Source organism: Crocuta crocuta, unplaced genomic scaffold (genome assembly GCF_008692635.1).
Source record: "Crocuta crocuta isolate KB4526 unplaced genomic scaffold, BGI_CrCroc_1.0 scaffold25, whole genome shotgun sequence".
Lineage (NCBI taxonomy): Eukaryota > Metazoa > Chordata > Mammalia > Carnivora > Hyaenidae > Crocuta > Crocuta crocuta.
The window spans coordinates 20,077,421-20,100,364 of record NW_027532015.1 but is presented as its reverse complement, the minus strand read 5'-3'; positions in this window follow the sequence as shown (position 1 = coordinate 20,100,364).

Below are 22,944 nucleotides of genomic sequence, written 5' to 3'. Positions count from 1 at the left end.
GAAGGGACAGAGAGAGAGGGAGACACAGAATTTGAAGCAGGTTCCAGGCTCTGAATTTTCAGCACAGAGCCCGACGCGGGGCTCAAGCTCATGAACCGTGAGACCATGACCTGAGCCAAAGTCAGATGCTTAACCAACTGAGTCACCCAAGCACCCCTAATGATCAACCTTTAAAGAAATGTTGTTTGCATTCCTTGGGATATATACAATATTTCAGTATAATGAAAAGCAAAAGTTCCCGAAGTAATTCTTAAAATCAACCACATGTACATTTCGTGTTGTTTCCCAGGCTTTCATTGTTCTTTGTGCTTCCTCCAAACTCCTGTTCTTCCTATTACCTCCTAGTCCCCTTTTCCCGAACTCCTCTCTCCCACTTTCTCGATCCTGTATCTCCACCTGCTACTTCCTCCCACAGCCTCCCCTTCCCTTCTGGCTCTGTGTCCCATTTCTGCAGAACCTCCCACTCTTCCCTCCCACAGCCCGGGCATCTGTGAGGAGGGTGGGGTGCTGATGTGAGCAGGCAGTCAGGTTAATTCTAGACCAAAGCTTCACTTTAAGATTGTCCACATGGTCCCTATATCCTCAGTGTTTTCACGGTCATACTTCTTTCGAAGTGTTCCTTGCCTAACTTTCTGCACCAAGGACCTGAGACTATTTCCAAAGATGCATAGAATATAGAAAAATTGAATAAATAGTGCAAGAGAATCAGAACAAACACCCCACCACTTTGTTGGGCTGTGCTTGTATGAAATTGTTCTACTACCAATTTACTTATGCTGTAGGTATGCTTCCTAGAATCCCATCCTTGAGTGGCTCCTGGCTGGAATTGGCTGGAGGAGAACCTTGGGCAAGATCTGGAAGGCAGAACGAGGCAGCTACTCCCTCTCTGCAGATTGTGTGGTCAGACGTGCCAGCAGATGCCAGTGACCAACCGTTCCTCCTGACTTCTCACCCTGCTCACCATGCTGCCCCAAGCCTAAAGCCAGATACAGAGCTAGAGACCCATACATTTCACCCGTAGCCTTCTCCACCAGCTCCCCCTCGGTGATCCCTTCTGTGCCTGCAGGAGTTTTCCTTTTCAATGGGCCTGGTCAGGCAGCCCATGGATTCTTCCCTGTGAGGCCATCAGTTCCTCAGGGCATTCCCCCCTAGCCCTGCCCCAAACCGTGAAGGGTTAATTCTTATAATAAAGCTATTGTCCTATAATTTTCGGAGGCTCCTGAATTGATACAGTGAGAACAGTGTTCAAAACCAAAGACAATAGAAATCAGACATTCTCTTTGAAGCACTGACTGTGAGTGCCACGGAAGTAATCTAGTCCACCAACCTCACCTACAGATGAGGAAACTGAAGTCCGGAGACATTAAATCAAGATCATCAACAAAGGCACACAGCTGCATTGGCAGACATGGGAATAGGTCTCAGCTTATTTACTTGGTCATTTTTTTATTTAACAATGACTAGAGCTATATTTTAAATTATTGACTTTAGGGGCATGTGGGTGGCTCAGTTGGTTAAGCGTCTGACTTCAGCTCAGGTCATGATCTCCCACTCCATTGAGTTCGAGCTCCACGTCGGGCTGTGTGCTGACAGCTCAGAGCCTGGAGCCTGCTTCAGATTCTGTGTTTCCCTCTCTCTCTGCCCCTTTCCCACTCACACTCTGTCTCTGTCTCTCAAAAATAAATAAACATTAAAGAAAACACATTTAAATTATTGACTTTAAATCAGTTTGCTTTAGGAAAAAAGATGGGGGGACCTGCGTGGCTCAGTAGGTTAAGCATTTGACTCTTGATTTCAGCTCATGTCATGATCTTATAGTTTGTGAGATCAAGCCTTGTGTGGGCTCTACACTGACAGCATGGAGCCTGCTTGGGATTCTCTCTCTCTCTCTCTCTGCCCCACCCCCACTCACACTCCCTCTGTCTCTCAAAATAAATAAATAAACTTTTTTTAAAAGACAGATGTGTCAAAGCAATGATTAGTACTTTGACACTACTTGGAGCATTATTTTAATTTATAGAGAACTGTTAGATTATTTTGTTTAATATCCAACAGAAAGCTAGATGGTATATCACATATACCATCTCCTTTAAAAAATCTGAATTTTGCTTTCCTTTAAAAAAAATCAATAGAAAAGTGTATTAGAATAAAAAATTTATGAGTGTGTGGCAACCTCAAAGTTGATCTGGAATCTAAAGTTACTATGGCAACATTACTTAGCAAAATTATGTGTATTAATTTTGTGTTTCAGTGAAGACATTAGCATCTTCAGCATTTAAAAATAAACATTCATCATGAGATGTTCCTATTTATATGTTTAACAAGTGGTCCATGGAATATATTCTAGCTGTCATTAAGACAGACACACAGACTCTGGAGTTCCCTCACTTCCAGCTTAGAAATGTTCCCCCTTAAAATCACATTTGCATTTATAAAAGCAGAAATAGAATGTGTGTTGATGGAAGCAGCAGTAGTGGCATGGAATTATTTTCTGGGGATGAAAGGAAAGCCTGAGATTGCGCAGCTCCCTGGGCAGGGCCCCCCGAGAGGACCCGCAGCTCTGTGTGTTTCCTACGTGCTGTTTCGCCCAGCTCACCATCAGCAGCTCAGGGTAGGAGAAGGTGCTCTGGGCCCCAGTGCCTCTATGACACTGGCTAAGTGGTAACCCTGAGAATGTCATGTCGCCATTACCCCATCTGTGAAATAAGAGTAAATCTGGATAAAATCCGAAGCATTTTTAGTAACTAACTGAAGCACTTACTAAATCCCATTTTTTATAGTGCAAGATATTTAATAATTGTGTAAGTAAAATTCAATTAGGGATACTGTACTGGTATAGATACACTCTACTTTTTCTTAAACCATGGAATTGTAATTCTGACATTTCTAGACACTTGGGGCAATCTTTACCAAAAAATAACCTTATTTTTTCTGAAACTTAGCTCTGTTTCAGACAATAAAGATTTCTTTCGGTTCAAAAAACAGGAGTTCCCTCTAAGGCACTTCTGGAGCACGCTGGGGCAGATGTTATGGGTTATTCCCACAGCTGTTCACAATCCCTGCCATCCTTCTTTCCCTCCATGACCAGAATCCAGAAAGTTACAACACTCATGTCTTCAGGCTTTTTTCTTTTTTATGTTTATTATTTATCTCTGAGAGAGAGAGAGAGAGAGTAAGGAGGGGCAAAGAGAGGGAGAGACGCAGAATCTGAAGTAGACTCCAGGCTCTGTGCTGTCAGTTCAGAGCCCAACATGGGGCTTGAACCCATGAACTGTGAGATTGTGATCTGAGCCAAAGTTGAATGCTTAACCGACAAAGCCACCCAGGTGCCGCCCGTCCCCTCCACCCCCACCCCTCAAGGCTTTTTTGTAACTGGACTGACAATATGACCCAGTCTGGTCAGTGGTATTGAGGCAGAAGTCCCTGAGAAGAGCACTGGGAACACATTATAGAAAAGGCAGGCAGGCAGGCTGGATCCTCGTCCACTTCCTTCCTCCTGCAACATGGACACAATGCTGAGAGGTGCAATGCTGTTGCCACCATGAGGCCAAAGCCACCTGCTAAGGAAGGGGGAGTAGCCAGTAGGAATCTGAGCCATAATGGCATCTCTGAGCTACTGGCTGGCTCAATAAGCACCAGACTCCTTGTTGGGGAGGACAGGGTCCTGATTGGTTCAAGCTTTGGGTGTCCTGTTGCTTGTAACCAGACAGTCTAACTAATACACACGAACTCTGTGAACAATGTTAAAACAGGGCTCTCACTTGCATGACTTAAAGTAGAAAAGGGGACAAGTAAGTTTAGCTCACGATGCCTCAATGCCATCATTCAAGCAGCAGATTTTATATAGCCAGAGTGAGAGCAAGAACAGTCACCAAGAGAATGGCAGAATGAATGCAGCTGCTTTGTAGCAAGAATAAGTTAAGAGGAGCCTGGGTGGCTCAATCGATTAGGTGTCTGACTTCAGCTCAGGTCATGATCTCACAGTGTGTGAGTTCAAGCCCCGCGTCAGGCTCTGCCAGCTCAGAACCCGCTTCATATTCCCTCTCTCTCTGCCCCTCTCCCGCTCTCTCTCTCTTTCAAAAATAAATAAATGTTAAAAGAAATTTTAAAAATAATACAAAATAAAATAAAATTGTTGGCTAAAGGCAAGTACAAGTTTTGAAATGTTTGATAATAATTGTTCCTCTCTCTCCATCACTGCTCGTTAGTTGTGTGGGACAATTCTTAACTCTGCACATGCCCAATAGCTACAGATGGTTTCCAGTCTTTGTGATTTTTGTCAATCAGACAGGAGATTGGATTTATAGCACTTTGGATTTTTACTGACTACACTATGTTGAATAATGTGCCCCAAAGGTGTTTACACCCTAACCCTCAGGACCTATGGAATATGCTAACTTACTTGGTAAAGGAAACTTTGAAGTGTGATTAAATATCTTGGATGAAGGGTCTTGGGATGGATTACTTCCTAGATAGGTTATCTGCATGAGCCCAATGTAATCATAAGGGTCTTTATATGAAAGAGACAGGAGGGTCAAAGTCAGCAAAAGGCCACATGATGACAGAGGTAAGGAAAGAGATTGAAAGATGTTATGCTTCTGGCTTTAGAGAGGAAGAATGGGGACCATGAGCCAAGGAGTAGGACATCCTCAAGAAGCTAGAAAAGGCAAGCAAATGTATTCTGTCCCCCAGAACCTCCAGAAGAAATAGAAACATGACAGCACCTTGATTTTAGGACCTCTGACCTTCGGAGCTGTAAGATGATAAATTCGTGTTGTTTTCAGCCACTGAGTTTGTGGGAATTTCTCACAGTAACAGTACGAAACAAATACATAGACCTTTTCCCTTCTGAAAAGTTCATCTAAACGATGCCAAGCTGGCAATATCAAGTGATGTCCAGGTTTGACCTCAGATAACTTTATTTAAAAAAATTTTTTTAGTTTGGAAAATATTTAATGTAAAGCTTTTTGGAGTTTTGTTTTCTAGCTTTGCTGAAATATTATTCACATGTCACATGTGTAAGTTTAGGGCATACGTTGTAATGAACAGATACAAGTTTACTGCAATATGATTAGCACAATAAGCTTAGTTAATACCTCTATCTCTTCACACAATTATGGTGTGTGTGTGTGTGTGTGTGTGTGTGGTGATAACATTTATGATCTACTCTCTTAACCTTCAAGTATAGAATGCCACATTGATTATAATCATCACACTGTGCCTTAGACACCCAGATTTTATTTATCTTATAGCTGGGAGTTTGCACCTTTTGACCAACACTTGCACATTTCCCTACCCCCACCCCGACCCCTGGCCTCCCCTATTCTATTCTCTATTTCTAGGAGTTCAGCTTTTTTTAGATTCAACATATAGGTGGAAAACATACAGTATTTGTCTTTTCTGTCTGACTTAGTTCACATAGCATAACATGCTCAGTGTCCATCCATGTTGTTGCAAAAGGCAGGAGTGCCTTCTTTTTTATGGCTGAATTGTATTCCATTGTATATGTTCACACCACATTTTCTTTATCCATTCATCCGTCAATGGACATTTGGGTGGTTTAAAGTAAGAACCAGGCAGGTTTGTTTCAGAATAACAAACTGTCCCTGTAACCTACTCTCTTCCACAGGTGCCCCAGGCCACCCTGCCCCGTCTCTCTTACTCTCCTTGTCCTGGGCTCCTGCTCCCCTCTTCACACACTTTCTCTGTCCTAGTTCCTCAGGAACATGGGCTACTTCTTGTGCACCTTAGTTCATAAATGAACTTGTCAATATAAAGTAAGGTTTAAGAGGCCTGGCCTTGGAGTTAGGCTGTAGGATTTGGCTACTTACTACTCATGTGGTCTTATACAAACACAGCTGGGCAGAGTAACAACTTTCTCCATTTATGAAATAGGGGTAAGAGCAAACGTCCTCTCGGGACAGGGTCAAGATTTAAATACTTGTGGAGTGGTTAGCATGGACACATAATAACACTCACAAACTTTAAAAATGAATATTCATGGCTTGGTGTTATTTTATTCAAGTCATTTGGAGTTTAAAGAGCTTTTTCAAAATGCCACCTTAACACAAGTCATTTTATCTCTTATTACAGATTTTCCTTCCTATAACAGATTACTATGTGTGGGACTGGGGAATCAGAAGACCTTCCCTGGTCCATCATACTAGTTAGTCAATCTACAACTATTCATTAGGCATCTCAATGTGCTTGGTGATGCGGTGAGCCCTAGGACAGGATGTGTGTGTGGAGGGGTGTGGGGTGAAGGGCACAGCTGAAAAGGAGGGTTGCTATGTCACAGTCTGGGCTTCACTGTCCAGTGCATCCTACTACCCACACAGATCACCTGATGCACCAGGTGGGGTTGAGCCCAAGCCAGGGTGGTGGGGATGGGGTATATTGATAGCTTGGGCTGCAGACAGGCTGTTGGAGAAGTAACCTGGTGCATTTGGAGACTAGGGGGCAGGAATGGAACGGGTTTTGTTTTGTGAAAGTCAATGTCATCATCTACCTGCTGCGGGGTCATAAAAAGATCCCTCAGATGCTCCTGAGCAACCGCTTCCCAGAAAAAGAGACGGTTTTCTGAAGTCCATAACATAATTACTTATGTTCTTAGCCTGTGGTGGTCTCTTTCCACTATCGAGGGGATTTTCCAATACTAAATGTTCTAGGTTTTAGTTCAACCAATTTAACTGGCCATAGGGGGTAGATTGGAGGTGCAAAAAGGGACTGTGAATCAAAAGTAAGACCATTTCCACTGACATCAAACAAAAGTGACAAACAGGTAATTAAGGCTAGTATGTTTCTAATTAAAACTCTAATCGCATCAGGTTTTCCTGACCCAAATAGCAAGCCACAAGTCTTACTGCTTAATGAAGGCAAAATTCTTACCAATCGATGCTCCAGAGTAATGCTCATTCATTTATATAAAGGTCAATTGCCACATAATATCCACTGCTGATTGCCACCCACAGGAAAAGTGGTGGGAGGGAAAACAATTCATGTGATGTGCTTCCATTTGCCTCCTTCCCCAGGTTTTAAAAATACCTGTGTCTGTGTGATGGCTACACCAGGAGGGCCTGACCGCAGTCCATTTTTATATAACAGGTTAGAAGCGACTGTGCTTTCTGGCTGTTATAATAGAATATTGGCTTGTACCTACAGGACCACAAGTTCTTTTGTTTGTCGTCGTTATCACAGTTAGTCATACAGAGAGAGTAGTAAGTGCATCCAGCTCAATTTCTTAAAATGCCTCCATTGCTCATTGGAAAAGCATTGTCAGACACGATTCATGTTCCCACCTGTCAAATTGCAATCCTATTTTCAAACGCTTATGGAGCGAGATAACATACCATAACCAAGTCCTCAAAAGATCTGATCTTAAAAGAGCTGGCAGCCCCACTGTGAAGCAAAATGCTCCCCTCCAGACGTTTGCTTAATCTTCATGCTGGAAAATTCTAGCACATGAGCTGACCGTGAATGGAAGAGCAATTTCCCACAAATCAGCAGAGGATGGGCCAATCTTCTAGAGCAAAATATAGGGAGTTACATTTTTTTTTAATCAGAGAAAAACAAAGTCGTTAGTGAGTCTAATTTGTAATAAGGCGGCATGCTTGTGTTTTTGAGGCCATTTCCAAACATCAAGACAATGCACTTGAGAGTGCTCTTCTGAAAAGCAGAAGGGAAGCCCTGCTTTCCACTGAGTTTATTTGTCCCACCAAACAAAGATGAGGTAACATTCTAGAACGGAGTGAGATAATTCAGTTTCTCTAAAACACTCACAGTCCCTATGAATCAGTCATGTGGAACCATGCCATCCTATACAGTTGACAGATTGCACATCACGCTTTTTACCTTGTTCTTAAGGACTCTGGTTTCCTTTCCTGTCTAGAGTGCATGGTCAGGGCTACCCGGCTATTACTTTGAATGCCTGCACACTCTTGTCTCCTCTCCTACCAGTTCCTGTTCTCTACCTCCTACCTGTTCACACTATGGAATGCCTTAGACCTGTCTTTATCTGAAAATTACCCCTCGTATGTTTTTCACCCACTGCTCTTATTCTGCTAACCTCAGCAAATCAATTTTGCCTGAAGTGGTAATGGCCTGCAAAGGTTTCACTGGGCTGTTATACTTCATTTTCCTACCTCTGCGACATCAGGTCCTCAACTTGCAGTTAGATAGGAGTTTCCTATATAATAAAATAATAAAAATAATCTTAGTCAAGGATCTAATTAAAAATAATACCTTAGCTTCATCATACCTTAATGAAATGGGGTATAAATTGTGCTGTGAGCAAGCACTGGTCCTCAGAGCCCCACATCAATGTCAGATGGGGAGTGGGAGTCACTACAAATAACCCCACAGGAAGTACCCCGAGCATGTTGGTCACGGCCAATCACGACTCTTGTCTTTTAGCTGCAGGTGGACTTGAGGAGCACTAAGCTGTGGGCTGATGCTGAGACGTGGCTCCTGGAGGTGCCATGTTGTATACAAATGAGCTCATTTTTCTTTCATATCCCTTTACATATTGTAAAGCATTTTTAACCTTGTATTGGTGCTCTTTGTAAAAGGCCAAAATGATCTTTCAAAAATGCAAATCTGATCATGTGACTGTGTATCTTTAAACTGTTCAATGCCTTTATGTGCTCTTTTAACAGAAACCAAAATCTTTCATGTAGTCTAGGAGCCCCTGCCTGATCTGTCCTGTCTGCTTCTCCCAACTCCCCTCCCCTCTGCTTCTTCCTCCTGCAGGAAACGATTAAAGAAGGCAATTTAGGTGATATTAACACTTCATATTAAGGAGTGGTCTCCGTTCTCAATGGTCCAGAGAACTGCAAAATGGGGTGGAAGGCAAGAGGCTTTTAGAGGATAAAGAGTAAGGAGCAAGGGATAGAAAAAAATAGAAAGTGAATAAGAAACCAGGAAATAAGTAGAGAGCCCAGAGTTGGCTTGGCATTTGGGCATCGGCTGACCAGATACACTACATTTCTTGTCAAGTGAATAGATGCAAAAGGACAGGCAGGGACAGAAGAGTTATCTAAGTTTCAGCTTGCTGACGTGTCACCCACGGCAGAAGCAGCTCCATCTGGGGCCTAGAAATTTACTTCATCACGCCCTCATTCTCGTCTCCCCCAACACTTTGCTCTCTACTCCTGTTAAGGGAAATGGTGATCTGAGACTTGAAAAAATGGTAAGGAAGGCGTTGTTCAGGACTATTGCACTAGGAGAGAAAGAGCTGTCCTCACTCTGAATACAACAAGGACAGTGGGAATTTATAGACAGGAAGAAGCATGAAGAGGTTAGTGATGGAAAATTTCTAAGAGGAGATGTCAAGGTGGGGTGGTTCTGCGCAACTGACTTAACAGGATTCTTGCTGAAGGTAGACCAGGGGGATCAGGTATCAAAAGTGAGAGATTCTTTCTAAACTGACTTAGCAGAAGTTTTGCAAAAGCTGGGCTAAGCAGGGCAAAGATGGAGATAGGGGTGAGGGGACAAGGTTGAGACCTAGTCAAGAAGAGCGCTCAGAGAAGCCCTACTAAAGTTAGGTCAGGAAGAGAGTCTTTGTCACTCCCGGCCTCCAACCAGCTTCTTTTCAGGCTCTTCTGCTCCCTGTTCCTGCTCCTCAGAGGGAACATTCTTCACTGCCTCCCCTCCCCCAGCCCTACTCATTACTCAGCTCACAGGTCTCCACCCTTTGGAAGCCTTCCTTGATCTCGCCCTCCGGACTAGGTTTCCCTACCTGAAGTTCACCCAGAGACTTTGGAGGAAGACTTGTTACAAACTCAGCCTGTTGTCACAAAGGCATCAGCCACTGTGCCAACACAGCATGAATACAGGCCGTACACTGCAAAATTCCTGGGAGCGTACTTAGATATTTGCCTAAAAGCCTCCATTAAGTTAATGAATTATTTGTTGTCCTATTTTGTAGTTTAAAGATAAGGGAGTAACAAATGGTGTAGAGGACTCAATTTTTATAATATTCAAACCCAAGTTTATGTGTTGCTTTGAACTCCTAGTTCTTCTTTTTTTTAACTTTATTTATGTTTGTGAGAAAGAGCACATGTGCATGAGGGGGGGGAGGGGCACACAGAGAGGAAGGGAGGGAGAGAATCCCAAGCAGGCTCCATACTGTCAGCACAGAGCCCCATGTGGGGCTTGATCCCACAAACTATGAGATCATGACCTGAGCTGAAACCTAGAGTCAGATGCTTAACGACTGAGCCATCTAGGCGCCCCTGAACTCCTAGTTCTTTATCCAGCTCCCTATCCATGCCAGTGCCTGCAGTGATGTAAAGGGTATGCTTAGATGGTTTGCCTCATTTCTTGTTGAATGCAGTTTGTGTTTTTAGTAACAAATAACAAAATTAATGTTAAGGGACAATGAAATGTTTTCTGGAATGTTTGATGGTGTTTCCATCAGCATTTAATGACATACTGAGGTGTGACCATCCTTTTCTGGATTATATCCTTTTAAGTCATCTGACAAGAAAAGCCTTGTAGCTTTTTTTGTTGTTGTTATTTTAACAGAGGTGATTGAGTTCAATTTTCAACTTTATCTTTTGATGTTGGCTCAATTTCTAAGCCTTCTTTTCTAATAGTTATAACTGAAAACTTTAGAAAAGTCCTGTTTGGGTGATTATTCTAAGCTCATAAATATTTAACCACACATGATTTTTTACTAAGTGTAAATGGATGTTTGACATCATTAATTTGTCCTTTCGTTATGTAACCCCGTTTAAGATCACTGGTTCAGAAACATTGAAATGGTTTCTCTTGCATATATTCAAGAAGTTATTTGAATCATGTGACATATTTCCTATCCAAGCTCTGAGATGACACATTGGCAATTATGGTAGAACAATTTGAAGTTCTGAAATAGGTATTTGCCTGACTTGCTGAACTATCGACAAGAGTATCTTGTATATTTCTTTCTGTGTGAAAACAATCTGATTCTGAACTCACAGTGATGTCTAGAAATGTCCAGAGTCAACTTAGTACTTCACTACCCACACTGCACTAACATCCATTGTCTCCTTTTGACCACTGCTCCATTTATTCTTTAAGCCCATTAGCCATGTCATAAAAAACGTGGAGAGGATTATTACTCCTGATTGCCATTGTTGAGAATACATGAGCTTGAATGTGTCATGAAGTAAAAAATCATACCATTTAACGGACCAGCCAGTTGTGACTATTGCAACCAACCAGTTGGCAGTCCTGCTCTCAAGGAATTCATTCTAATAGTGAAAATAGCTATTTTAGGCACTATCTTGTTATTGTGCATTTACCATGCTACAGGTACTCCGCTTAGTTTTTATATACATCTTCAGTATAATCTACTGATCAACTGACTTATAATTATTAACTGATGATGGCATTCTGTCAGGGCCATTATAGTTTTAAATAGCATAGTCAATACCATAGTTACTCTGATTTCTTTATAGTCATGATAATTCATTTCCTTGGGAATCCCAAAAATACTGAAATGAGGGTATTGTTTTTTTTTCCCCAAAGAGGAACACAGATCAAAGAAATTGAGACAGATTGTTTTGGAAGAAAAAAATAACTATAATATAAAGCAAAATAAGATAAATGCCACGAAAGATCTCTAGCTCAAGAAGGGAAAGCAGATGGTTAGAAAAAACTCTTAATGAAAAAAGACAGAGTTGAGAAACGCTTTGCATGATGGGCACTTTTTCCACAAACATGGCATTAACATTGGCATATGTCAAGAAAAGGGGGCAACTGATGTGGAAGAAACAGCACCACTCTGGAGGCAACAAAGAGGTAGTGGTTCAATGAAGAGGAAGAAGATAGAGTCTAGTTGACATTTGCAGAAAAAGAAGAAAGAAAAGACTGGAAGAAGAAGGTGGGACAGTGCTCTAAAGGAACCTCTAATAGCCACAGAGGAGCTTGGGTTTCACCTGATCCACACGAGGGGTAAATTAAAACTTCTGAGCGGAGCTGTGACATAATCAGCACAGCGCCTAAAGACAATGAATCTTGCAAGGATATTTTGAAAGCAGAGGTTCAGGAGGGGACTGATTGGGATGAAACCAGCAGAAGGCTATTACAACAGCCCAGGTGAGAGTTAATGAGGGCTGAAGCCAGGGTGGTGGCAGTGCTAATGAGGAGCCGGTAAAGAGTGAGCCCACATATGGCTGAGGACCCTCATCTCTGCACGTCATCAGCCCTTCAATTACTGGGCAAACGACATGAACTGTTCTCCCAAGCTGTGAAAACACCTCATGATTTTATGTTTAATTCAGCAGATCACTCCCCACTTTTGGTCCAAGGCAAAGCTCTTCTTGGTGGTTACTTTTAATGGAATTGAAGTTTTTCCATGAGTCATTAAAAAAAGAAGAGTTCAGATTAGAAAAAAGCACAAAGAACTATTTAGTTTACTTCTTCAAGGATTAAGAGAATGAACCATGTGTGAAGTTCAAGGTTAACTGGAGACCACGGACACAAAATCTTTTGATACATTTCATGTGTGTGAATGTGTATGCCGTATATAACAAAGAGTAGTGCTATATTTAACTTTATGGAAAAAATATGCTTAAGATGAGACAATCTTTACAAGATTGCTCCTTTCAAAATTGCACAATTGATTTTGAGTTGTCAAAATGCACAAAATTGCATTTTTAGGATGGAAATGCAGGAAAATTGAAGTTTCTGACCATGCCTATAACAGGAAAGCCCAGTACCTGGAACACGATTAATTCATATTACAATTATATTTTTAATTAAATTATTTTTACTTTCTATTATAATTCCTAAAAATGTATTAAACATGTCACGCTTAATAGACTTAATTATCAACATGGATAGATGCAGGTTTGGAAAAGGTGAATTTGACCATGGCCATTAACTTTTTGCTTCAGAGGAAATACCTGATGGATAATGGCAGCAAGGTTTTAAAGCCACTTTTTAATTTTCTAGTTCTCCTACCAGGGACTCAAGCTGCCTAGCTTGTCTCTAAATTTCCTTGCCAAGTCTCTGTGTTTCTTTACATGTAACACTCTTGAAGCCAGAAAAGAAAAAATGCGGGTCCTGAAGCTGGGGTGGATGTGGCATATTGAAAGGAATGGCCCCATTTCTTTACCTACTGAGTTATCTCTTCTTCCCTCCTTTACCTTCCATTACCTGTATATTTAAGTTGTGAGCAGCTAAGGATTCTCCGAGAATGTCAGAAAGCAGAACATACCTGAACAGAGTTTGATATTGTAGTCAGATGAAATTTGCATCCCCAAATCTCTGAAACCCACTAACTGATTAAGCATGAACAGTCACCAAGGGTCAGTCAATAATCTGTATGAGATTTGTACAAACTAATTTTAGGAGGGACTGTCTTCCTTTTGTCCGTTCATTTCCAAGTAGCTATAGTTTTTGGTCCTACAATAAATCTGCTCCCTTGTTCTTTGCTGTTACCCTATGGTCATGTAAAATACAAAAAAAATCTTCACACACTTATGTGCACAGATTTGTATTTCTCCCGTAAATCTCAAGTACAGTAGATCCAAAATGGAAGCTCTCATGCCCTTCCTATCCCCTCCAAGACCTGTTTGCTTCCCTGTATTTCATATCTTCACCATGCTTTGGAAGCTTAAGAATTATCTGAGAGCACTTCCTAACTTTATTCCTCACCCTCAGCATCCAATTCCTAGCAATTTTACTTTCTAGATACTTCTGAAATGCATTACCTTTTGTTAATTTCCATTATTACTCTCAGAATTCTGGCCTATCTTTATTCTTGACCTTTAACAACTATATCCAGCCTCTATTTTGCAACCTGAAATTCAACTAAAACACAAACCTGAACTTCCTACTAAAATCCATTGAATTATTTGCAAATGAAGGGTTCTATGCTGTAACAGAGCATGTGAGTCTATGACTCATCCTGGTTTTCTTCTCTAGTCTTCGTCTTGTGCCTTAAGCTCAAAGATTAGGATCAAATGTGCCTGAATATTACATTGGGTGAATTGCAAATATATCCCCCCAAGATTCCCATTACTTAGTTACTCAATCAAACACTAATCTATACACTACTGTGAAGGGGTTCTGTAGATATAATTAAGGTTCCTAATCAGTTGACCTTAAGATAGAGGGTGTTGGATTATCCAGGTGAGCCAAGGAGGGCCCTTAAAGCAAAGAACTTTCTCCAGTTAGAGGCAAAGAAGATGAAGCAGAAGACTGGAAGCATGAGAAGCAGTCAACATACAGGTGCTGGCTTTGAAGTCGCAGGGACCATGAACCAGGGAACGAAGGCTGAGAACAATCCCCAGTCTATAGCCAACAAAGAAACAGGGATCTCAGACAGAACTGAATTCTGCCAACAACCTGAGTGAGTCTGGAAGCAAGTTTTCTTCCAGAGCCTCCAGATAACATTTCAGACTGGCTATACCTTGACTTCAGCCTTGTAAAAAATCAGCCAAGCCCACCATTCTTCTGACCTACAGAACTGTGAGGTAATTAACCAGTATTGTTTTAAAATGTTATGTATGTTCATACCATCTTTTCAGTTCTATTCAATTTGCTGTCTTGAGTTTAACATACGTGATTTGAGTGCTTATTGCCAAGTGTTATGCTAGATGTTGGTGGTTTTATTTATGTGTATATGCTATGTTTGTGTTTGTTTATGTATCTCTGCATATATATATTCATACACACACATATATACCCGGTGATTATGTAAATATATACGACTTTGCTCAATTATCAGAACTGGCTAAGCAGTCAAAGTAAAGCTGCTTTTCTTGCATCTGTGCTAAAATTTGAAGTCAATAGAGCAGACAGTTGGGAAGGGGAAAAGAATATAAAGCGAGGGGGACAGAGAAGGCAAACTGGAACTCAGAAGCACAAATTGAAATTCATGATAAACGAAACTGTACTGCTTGCTTACCACCCTCAAGCATCCAAATTGATGAGAAAATGTTATTTTATGACACAGATAAATGCACACCTGGTCTAGGAGTCAGAGAACTTAAAGGAGAATAGATCAGAAGCTGGGACAGGGACACTGCCATTGTCTCTTCACTCCAACCAGATGAACCAGCAGATAAACATCAATGTGTATAATCTACAATAGCTCCTCGTGCTTCTACACCTACTTCCTGAGAATTGAAGGAATATGGCGGCCTCTTCTGCCTTATAATCTTGCACAAAATTGCCTTTAGGACTCATACAAGGAAACACATTCTAGGAGGTATAGTTTTAATTTAGCTGGGTCGACACAACATAAATCTTCTACATTCTACCCATTGTCAATTTGCCATCTATACCTATGTCCCTTAACCATACTTAATGTACAAATACAGACAAGACTAAGCTTGTTTTTAGCAAAATGCAATAGTCCTATAACTAAAAACATGGTAACCTTCTCCTGCAAAGAAACTGAACCTATTTACCCATCTTTAAGGGATGTTCATCCCTGTTCTAGGTGAGTCGCACTCTCCCTTGGATGACTTAAATATAACTTAAATATTGACATATAAAATTAGCTCCTACTATCTTATGTTAGATACTAGAAAAATGGGACAGGGAATGATAACTATTATATATTTACATCAAAATGAAATGTTGAAACTATTACATTCTTTGTTTCTATAACTGGTCATGTAGTCATAGTTGATGATTAAAACTACCATTTACCTCTCCCCAATTCCTTTTGCCTCAGTAAGCATTTCAGATAGATATGCTTCCTTGCCTAATGGGATAACCAAACCATTCCTTAAAAGAATCCTTCTGATTGAGCTGATGTAGTTTTCCACTGAATTACTCACAGAACATGGGAGGACTAAGAAGTACCCTGTGGGATCTCTTACAACCCAGGCATACTCCTCTTTACCCCCATGGTGAAAAGCAGACTAATTTCTCCTTATTTATCGGGATCAAGTGTCCCAGCCAATACCATAACCCCATTCTTTGCCTGCTGATTTGCTGACACAAGTTGCATCAAGAAATAAGTAGCAATCTCGATCTTCAGTTTGGTGGAACCACAGCTGGGTCTTCTGGGAGAAGCATTCCTTACTCAGAACCAGAATCTCTAAGATGACCAGAGTCCTAAGTCATGAGTCCAGGAAGCAAAACTTCCACTAGTTGGTCTCTAGTGAGAGAAGCTATCCCACTTCTGGCCCTTTGATTCCTAGACCTGTGGATCCTAGCTCTGGAGGAAATGGTTTTGGGAAAAAATGAGGATATGGCCCCAGCCTTGGTGTTGCCATCCATAACGGAGTCTTCAAAAAGCCATTCCACCATTCTATCAGGCCTGCTACTTCAGGGTGACAAGGAGTGTAATCACACCAGAAAATTCCATGAGCCTGAGTTCTTTGCTGTGTTTCATTAGCTGTTATCACTAGGAACATGGTAATTAATAACTCCAAATATAATCATTTCCATGGATCAATTCCAGATACTGTACAATCAATTCAGAGAATCTACCCTTAAGGTTCTGTTCTGGGGAAACCCTTCCAGTACCAAAATGTGCACTAGTCAATATTCAATCAGAGAAACAGACCGTTGGGATTTATTTAAAAATTTTGACCTTGCAAATTTGTGGGAAATGGTTAAACAGTCTAGGTATGTAAGGTTGTCTTTACATCTGGTGCTAGCGTTTGAGACCATTGGGAAGGGAAAATGAATGTGAAGACAAGAAGCGAGAAGAAATACTGGACCCCATAAGATGGACTAGAATCAATTGATCTCTCACTGGCTCTAAGCTTCTAACTTTGCTGGGTGGTCTAGAGGAGCTAAACACGCACCTGGCGCAGATGTCTGGGAAGTTGAAGGAAGATCTGACAGGACCTGGAGGGGCTGCGTGGCCAGTGCTGTCTGCTCCACACTCACATGGGGAGCCAGCAGATAAGTGATAATATGCAAGAGTTTGGCTCAATATATCACTGAATATAAGAGAATATGGCTGCTCCTTCACTTCCACCTACCAGATATCATGCAGAACATCTTTTGTGGCCCATGCTAATGTGGAACTATTCAGAGAAGGGCATTCTGGAAAATACAGTTTCATCTTAGCTTGGTTGGAATAATACAAATCTATTAGAATATGTAACTGTTATAGCTAACATTGTGAACTGAAACTAGTCCCACTAATGAGAGAGCAGCCTTTCTGATTAGTTTGAGATAACAGAGGTGTGCTGGTTTCGATCTTTTGTGTCGTAAGTGTTTTAAACACTTTTCCTGTCCTACAGATATTCTGTGAAGTATACTGGGTGATTATTTTTAGAACTGTTGTTGCTAGTAGTCAAAACCCATACAAAATAAGCAATGTTTGCTGCTCATGGTATATTTTGTTGAGCTGACAGAATCTGCTAAGTTCTGGGCAGAACATGGAGATACAGTTGGACTGTGGCCAGCTGGCTTTCCATCTAAATATAGCTCAATGCAGGTAAGGTCTGTTTCATGTTAAAAATTTCTACATCTAGCTCTCTAAACATATCCTTCCCGCCCATTCTATTCTCAAAGGGAAAATTATTATAAACTCATCTTTCCAAATTAACTCTTCCTTTTTGAAGAGTTAGCATCAGCAAAAGAATAAAAGTGATAAATATTTGGGGATAGTTTAGATCCCTTGTTAAAGATATTGCTAGAGGTTAAGGGGTCCACAGGGACCATGAAGAAACACCCCTCTTCCAATCTAATGGAGAATAGGCTCACACGCTGTCAGCTGCATTAATTGCTGTTCACCCTTACGCTTCTATAAACTGTGGTAGTCATGTAGTTTAGACTAATGGGACTTTCTTTCCCCAAGTCTTGAGGACTGGCTCTGAGGACAGTTGAACCTATAGGGTAGACAGCAAGTTAACTTGTTTATTCTAACCTGCTGCAAGCATGTACCCAGTCCCTGGCAGGACAGGAAAAGAGTAAACAATAGGCCTATCATGTGGGTTGAATAGATGTACTTACGGTAACAGAAGAGCGTGAAGTTAAGAGGAGGGCTAGAACGAATGAGCATGCACCTTGTCCAATTTCATGGAGATGCCTGAGACCAAAAGGGCCTGCCACGCCTGAGCCATGGTCCCTACCCACCCCAAACCTAGGCCATTCTGCTTCCTATGGGGAGGAGGAATAAGAAGCCAAATGAAGTCTCCCCAGTACTCACCCCTTGTGGGTAGGGGGGCAGAAGTCCCTGGTTATGCAAATGTAAAGGGGAAGAGATAAGAACTGTTCCTCAACACACACGGATTTGCAAAACTCTACAGTCTCACACTGGTTTCATGATCCTAGTCGATCATTTTAATCATTTTGTGGAGAAAGTTGTTTTTTCTTGAATCAAATACATTTTATCCTCATTTACCAAAAGCAGAAAAGCAAACAAAACTAGCAACAAATTTTGAGGAGGGTAAACGGCTAACTCAAGGTCGTTGTTAAAACTAGGCCATAAAACTAGATCTTCTGACCGCAGTTCACTCTCTGCACCACAACACGTGGCTTTTAGAGTGTTAAGGAATCTTCACGGTCATCCTGCCCAGCCTCCAGAAGGCAAACCTCAGGCAATGGTGTATCTTTCAGGGTTTTATTAGGGAGGACAGTCCCAGGGAAGCAAGAGTGAGGGAAGAGGCAAGTTAGGCAGAAGAGGAGTAAGAGCCAATGATTGTGACTGAATCAGCCACCACTTCGCAGCAAGCTGACGTTTATTGAGCACATCTTCTTCACCAGGGACTGTCTCAAGGATTTTATGTCTAATAACTGCTTTAACCCTTGTAACAATATCATGATACATGTACTATTATTATCTTTGTGCCATACGCTGATGTGTTCTCCCCTCACCCCCACCAATGCTGCCAAATTCATATGTGTATAGCCCATCTCCAGTGTGATGGTATTTGAAGGTTGGGACGTTTAGGAGGTGATTCGATCATGAGTGGGATGTGCCACTCCATGTGAAAGAGAGGCCAAGAGCACTCCCTCACTCCTTCCACCAAGTGAAGACACAGTAAGAAGATGGCTGTCTGTGAACCAGGAAGCAGAAACACGGAAACTCTCCAAACACGGAATCTGCTGTCACCTTGATCTTGAACACTCCAGCCTCCAGAACTGCGAAAAATAAAGATGTTTGTTGTTTAAGCCACTCAATCTATGGCATTCTTTTGGATAACTTGAAAGGACTAAGAAACTTGTTTTACACAAATAAGGCAATTCAAGCATGAGGAGGTAAAGTAAGTTGCTCATGATTTCTCAGCTAGTAAATGCCACGCTGGGATTTAAAGCCTGCAGTCTGGCTGTAGATGCAGCACACTCAACCCCTCTCCTCTCCTGCCACTCTAGTAATGGAGTGTTCACTTAGGTAGTCAGTAGAAGAGGAAGAATTTGCCCCATACCCCCAAGACAAGGCTGCGGCATTGATTAGTGTGTGTTAAAATTGTATGATGCTCAGTCTTGAAGAAAACTGCTTGAAGACAGAAACTGATTTTTTTAAAAATTTTTTTTAATGTTTTATTTATTTCCAGGAGAGAGAGACAGCGTGAGCAGGGGAGGGCCAGAGAGAGAGGGAGTCACAGACTGAAACAGGCTCCAGGCTCTGAGCTGGCAGTCAGCACAGAGCCCGACGCGGGGCCCGAACCCACGAACCGCGAGATCATGACCTAAGCGAAAGTCGGACGCTTAACCGACTAAGCCACCCAGGCGCCCCAGACAGAAACTGATTTTTTATTCTATATGAAATCTACCTAATCACTAGCAGAAGCAAGACCTTTCTATTTTATCAGAGAGTGGGTCTTTTAAATTTTATTTTGGTGGGGATTGGGGAGCAGAAAGCAAAGGCTGCTTTCCTATTTAGGATAAATTCTTTCACAAGTGGCGTTTTGATCAAAACACTTATCGAATCATAAGTTTCAATTTTCAACCATCAGCCCACTTATTTCTCCTGTTGTTTTATGCAACACAATCCTAGAATAAAAAGTAAATAAGACTGAATCAAGGTCATGGAGTCCTCTTAGGGATGAGAAGGATAACAGTGCCACATGAAAGCCCCGGATCACCTTGTGTGAACTTATGGAAGTGTTTTCATTAACATTAACCGCTGTGAAGTTAGTGTCTCAGAAAGATCTAAGCATAAAACGTAGTTGAGAATCAAGCCAGTAGTCTCTGGGGAACACAGAGCACTCAGAGTGGATGGCATTTGTGGTGTGAGTATAAGAAATACCACTACAATGTCTGGCTTACAAGCCACCTTCAGAGATTTAGTAAATCTTCGAAGAATTCACCTGTGCATTAAGAGTGGCTGCAGGAACAGATGTTACAGATAAAAATTCCCTGAGAACTACTGCCGTTAAAGGAAGCAGTCTTACTTCTTCAGCCGTTCATTTACCTTATGTAGGTGACAGAGAGGGATGGAGCAAGCCATCCCCCGAGTTTTGAAGTATGGTGATTTGTGGGGAAGAGCTTTATGGAAAATCAATTCGTAAAAACAGTTCTATTGGCATTATCTACAGCTGTAGTGAAGTCAAAGTTTTAATTTTCTTGGTTCTGACAATATTCTTTAACACTCTCTCCTTCAAAAGCAGGGACTTTATTTTTATTTACTTTATTCCTAGAGACAACAGTCATTAGAGACACACAGTATATGTGAAAGTATATGTACTTTAGAGTATATATTAAATTAATGAATGTAAATGATCCTGAACCAGAGAAGTGTTTTCATGTGATGCATATATGTAATTTTATGATGGTGGTGATGTGTACTCCACTCTGCCTACTGAAGAGAAGATCTGACCAAGGGACACTAACTACCATAACAACCTATTCCAAGTGAGGAGGACAGCCTCCATCTCTCTTAATGGAGGCGCCTAAAGTAAAGATCATGGCAGTCATTTGCTTCTGATTTATACCAACCAAGCAATATTTTGAACATAGTTTTTCTTCCTAGGTAACTTTAGTGACAGAATGCACTATATTTTTTATTTAAGCATTCGAGGCTTACTTGCCAGTTTTATTTCTGCCATATTTATAAATTACGACTTTTCAAATGAATCCTTCTCCCGTAAATTTGATTAGTCTGAATCTGTCTGTGAACATCTTGTCCATATTTGACGTTCTGACCAAAATGACTTCCTAGCCTTGCAAAGTTGTAGAAAGAACACAGTTTTGGGAGGGAGACAGATCTGAGTTTTAATTCTTAACTCTAATGACTTAGTGTGTGAGCTTACGCAGTGACAATTTTTCTGAGCTTCGGTTTCATGATTTCCTATTATGAAAATGTGGACAGTACGTGGGGATAAGATGAGATCTAGGCAATGTGCCCATAGATGGCTGGTAATACATGCAATGAGAGTTATTTTTCTTTCCTTTTCCCCCACACAGCAGAAAGACCAGCCAGGCTAGTACTTGCTGACCCAAAAATGATGCCTCCAGAAAAGGCTGCAAATATTCCAGATGACATTGCTACTTTACATTTCCCAAATTGGGATGCCCGAGATGTCAGAATAGAGCTCGCATGACCTCAGGTGTCAGCCCCTCCTGGATCTCATTCGCTCCCTTTGGCCTACAGTCAGCCCTGTCTAGTTTCTGTCTACCAGTCCTATTCTTACCAGCAGGTAGATCTAGAAGTAATCTCTTTGCCCTAAGCCTATTGTGGACCAATACATGCCTGTATTAGCCAGGGATCTCCAGAAAAACAGAATCGATAGAGATATATAATGAGATTTATTACAAGCAAATTAGCTCACACAATCATGAGACTGACAAATCCCACAACCTCCTGTCTGTGAGCTGTGAGCTGGAAACTCAGTAAAGCATTTAAAGACTGAAATGCTGGAGAGCCAATGATAGGATTCCAACAAGTCTGAGAACCAGGAGCACCAAGGGCAGAAGAAGATTGATGTCCCAGCTAAACTAGTCATGTAGAAAGTCAATTCAACCTCTCTTAGCCTTTTTGTTCTATTGGATTGGATGGTGCCCACCCACACAAGGGAGGGCTGCCTGCTTTACTCAGCTCATCGATTCAAATGCTAATCTATTCAGAAACTCCCTCACAAAAACTTTCACAATTAATGTTTAGATATCTGGGCATCCAACCAGTCAAATTAACACATAAAGATATAACTATCACAATGTCTATCAAGCTACACATCAAGTTACCATTCTATTGAAGGCTGGTTCCCTGGGTTGAACCTACTACTTGGCCCCAACCCCAGCCTATCTATTTCCCAATTTTTATCCTTTCTCCACCCGAAGCTGCAGACCACCTTAAAGCTGGTGCTATAGGAAACCTATCATGTGACTATGTAAACAAATATATTTCACTCTACTTTTTGATATATCTAGTGAGCCAAATATGTCTTGTTTTATGATATAACTTTGCCTTTTCAGATTTATCTGAGTAGGAGAGACAAGTTTGTTTATAAAGAGATATAAATATGGAAATCGGGACTGAAAACTCTAAATAATATTGCTGAAATTTGTCAAGTGACAAAAATATAAATGATTTAGGAAATTAGAGTGTTTACATTAAGCCTACATACAGATAAAATTTTTACCCCAGGAAAAGTACATATCATTGATCATAACTGAAAAATATTAGGTCCTTGTTTACCGTACTAATCTTAAACCTAACTAAGTATATACATTCTTTCTTTGCCCTAGTTGCTTATGTTGAAAATATATAATGCTAATATGGACACATATTCAATTAGAAAAAAAGTCAAGCCAAGATGAACATAAATAATTTTTTAATCACATATGATTAGATAGTAGGTGCATTTCTGATCTGTACCTCAATGAACCACTTAGGCCATCAACTCACAAGACATTCCAGCAATTCTCAAGACTGAACTTTTAAAAACCAAGTTGGCTGAGATAAAATTTATATTAATAAAGTATACCTATTTTAAGTGTACACTTCCATGAAATTTACAAAATATATAGCTATAAAGCCCACCAATACAATCACAACATAGAATATTTTCACACCAACACGCCCATAAATTTCTCTCA